Here is a 3,261-nt window from a genome sequence, read left to right as displayed (position 1 = left end):
GATATTGTTATGTTTATCTACTTTCTGAAAAGTCTCAAGCACTTAAAGCTTTTCAGATATTTAAGGCTGAAGTAGAAAAACAACTAGAAAAGAAAATCAAAACTGTTAGGTCAGATAGAGGTCGTGAATTTTATGGAAAATACACAGAGAGTGGACCACATAAAGGTCCCTTTGCCTTGTTTCTACAAGAACAAGGCATTAAGGCTTAATATACCACACCATACAATCCTCACCAGAATGGTGTTGGCTGAGAGAAAGAATATGACACTTTTAAATATGGTCAGGAGCATGATGTGCACAACAGGTTTGCTTAGATTTTTATGGGGTGAGGCATTAAGAATTGCAAGCTATGTTTGCAATAGAACACCTAGCAAAGCTATAGAGAAAATTTTCTTTGAGCTATGGTGTGGCAGAAAGCCTAACCTCCACTATTGTCATGTATGGGGATGCCCTGCAGAAGCTAGAGTTTACAATCCAAACATTAACAAGCTTGATCCTAAAATAGTAAGCTGCTATTTTATCAAGAAATGCATTTTGCAGATGATCAAGCTAACCTTGAATCCTTACCTGATCAACCACAACCTGTAGTTACTCAAGATCATCCTGTAGAACCACACCAAAATCAAAATCCCCAATTAAGAAGGTCTCATAGAGTAAGGAAACCAACTTATGGGGGGGGGGGGGGGGGGGGAGAGATTCTGACTACATTGTTTATTTGCAAGAACATGAAGTTGAAATTGATCTTGCAAATGACAATGATCCAGTCACTTTCAATCAAGCTATTGAAAGCAGTCAGTCAAATGAGTGGAAACAAGCTATGGAAGCTGAAATTGATTCCATGAACCAAAATGCAGTTTGGGAGTTAATGAAACCTGACCCTAAACAAAAGGTTATAAGCTGCAAATGGGTATTCAAAACCAAGCGAGATGCAAATGGGAATATTGAAAGACACAAAGCTAGGTTAGTTGCCAAATGATTCACACAGAAGGAGGGCATTGACTTTACTGAGACTTTTTCCCCAGTTTCAACCAAAGACACTTTTAGGATTATTATGGAACTTGTAGCTCAATTTGATATGGAGCTACACCAGATGGATGTCAAGGCAACCTTCTTGAATGGAGAACTTGATGAGGTTATTTACATGAAGCAGCCAGAAGGATTTGTTGAGCATGGAACAAAAGACTTAGTCTACAAGTTAAGAAAATCCATTTATGGCTTGAAATAGGCCTCTAGGCAGTGGTATAAAAAGTTTGACTCTGTGATTTCTTCTTTTGGATTTACTGAAAACTTAATAGATGAGTGTGTGTATCTCAAAACATCTGAAAATCAATTCATATTTCTAGTACTTTATGTTGATGACATTTTGTTGGCCAGTACCAATTTAAAGCTACTTAAAGAAACCAAAGCCTTTCTGTCAAAGAATTTTGACATGAAAGATTTAGGTGAGGCATCATATGTACTAGGAATAGAAATTAAAAGAGATAGAGCACAAGGTCTGCGTGGTTTATCCCAGCAAAACTATATTGCCAAAATTCTAAAAAGATTTGGCATGGAGACTTGTGCATAAGGTGAGGTTCCAATGTCTAAAGGAGATAGACTCACTAAGAAACAGAGCCCCAAGAATGAAGTTGAGAAAGTGAATATGGAATCCAAGCCTTACGCATGGCTTGTGGGAAGCCTCATGTATGCTCAGGTCTGCACTAGACCTGATTTATCTTTTGCAGTTGGCATTCTTTCCAGGTTTCAGTCTGATCCAGGTCATGAACACTGGATAGCTGGAAAGAAAGTACTTAGGTACTTGCAAAGGACTAAAAACCACATGCTTGTGTATAGACAAGTGGAAAACTTGAAGCTTGTTGGATACACAGACTCAGACTTTGCAGGAAATTATCCTGATTCCAAGAAATTGACTTGTGGATATGTTTTTATGCTTGCAGGAGGGGCTGTTGCATGGAAAACCATGAAACAGACTTCAGTAACAACATCCACAATGCAAGCAGAATTTATTGCAATATATGAGGGAGTTTGTGAAGGACTTTGGATTATGAACTTTTTGATGTAGACCAAAATCTTAAGTCATATTGTTTCTGATGCTCTTGTGATTCATTGTGATAATGAGGCAGCTGTGTCCTTCAGTAAAAACAGTAAAAGATCAAACAACTCAAAGCATATTGATCTTAAGTACTACAGTGTTAGAGAGAAAGTCAAGCATGGTGAAATTTCAGTGTTAAGCATAAGCACAGACTCTTAGCTTGCAGATCCCTTCACCAAGGCCTTGTCAATTGTTGCCTTCAAGAAGCACATTGAGAACATTTGTGTTTTACCTAGTTTAGATTCTTGAGTTTAGTGGGAGCCTTTTTAGTAAGAGCAAATTTTTATGAGTTTTATGTTTTTAGAGTTCTTGTAATTTTGTAGTTGTGATTTTCAGTTTATTATCGCAACTTTATGCATTATTGAGTTTTGGTAATCAATAAAATTTTTGAGGTATTTCATTCAGTTTATGTTACTGCAGTTTGTTGAATTTTGTATGAATTTATTTTATGCTTTTGATTTACCTTGATATCAGATGGTCTTGCAATTATAGTGAACATGTTCCTTCAGTTTAAAGTACAAGCATTAAGGCCATCAATGTTTTCAGTTTTGCTTGAGTTTCATTTTGAAACATTCAGTTGGACCATTTAGGTATATGATCTTCTGATAATACACATTGTTCATATACTGCATCATTTTATTTTCAGTAGCATATGTGGGATGCAGGAGCTTGTGTTAGTGGTCTGGAAGTGTTGCATTTTTGTTAAAGTGTATACTTTTCCTTGCTCTACATAAGCAACTGTGTTTTGACCATGCTGAATGGATTTTGAGACTTTTCCTTATTCTGGTGCACACTTCAGTTGGTTGTAAACGAGTTGATGTTATTCAGTTATGGTTGTCCTTGATAACCAGTGATAGTCCAAGTGGGAGATTGTTAGACTAAAATGGACTTATCACAAGTTATCCTAGAGCAACTAGGAACCATTAAAACATTAAGTTGAATACAACATGGATTTGGAAATTAAAGAATCATCCTAGGTTACTGATGATGAGAATGTGTCTCTCATGGCTATTCCTTCTTCAGAGGAGATTCTCTTGGCAATAAAGGGTATGGACCTAGATAGTGCGAGGTCCTAATGGGTTTAATGGTCATTTTTTCATTGCATGTTGGGATGCTGTTGGGACTGATGTAACGAGTGCAGTTCAATTCTTCTTCCATCACAGTACTTT

Source organism: Rosa rugosa, chromosome 1 (genome assembly GCF_958449725.1).
Source record: "Rosa rugosa chromosome 1, drRosRugo1.1, whole genome shotgun sequence".
NCBI lineage: Eukaryota > Viridiplantae > Streptophyta > Magnoliopsida > Rosales > Rosaceae > Rosa > Rosa rugosa.
The sequence above is the reverse complement of the archived record's forward strand: the minus strand, read 5'-3'. Positions refer to the sequence as shown.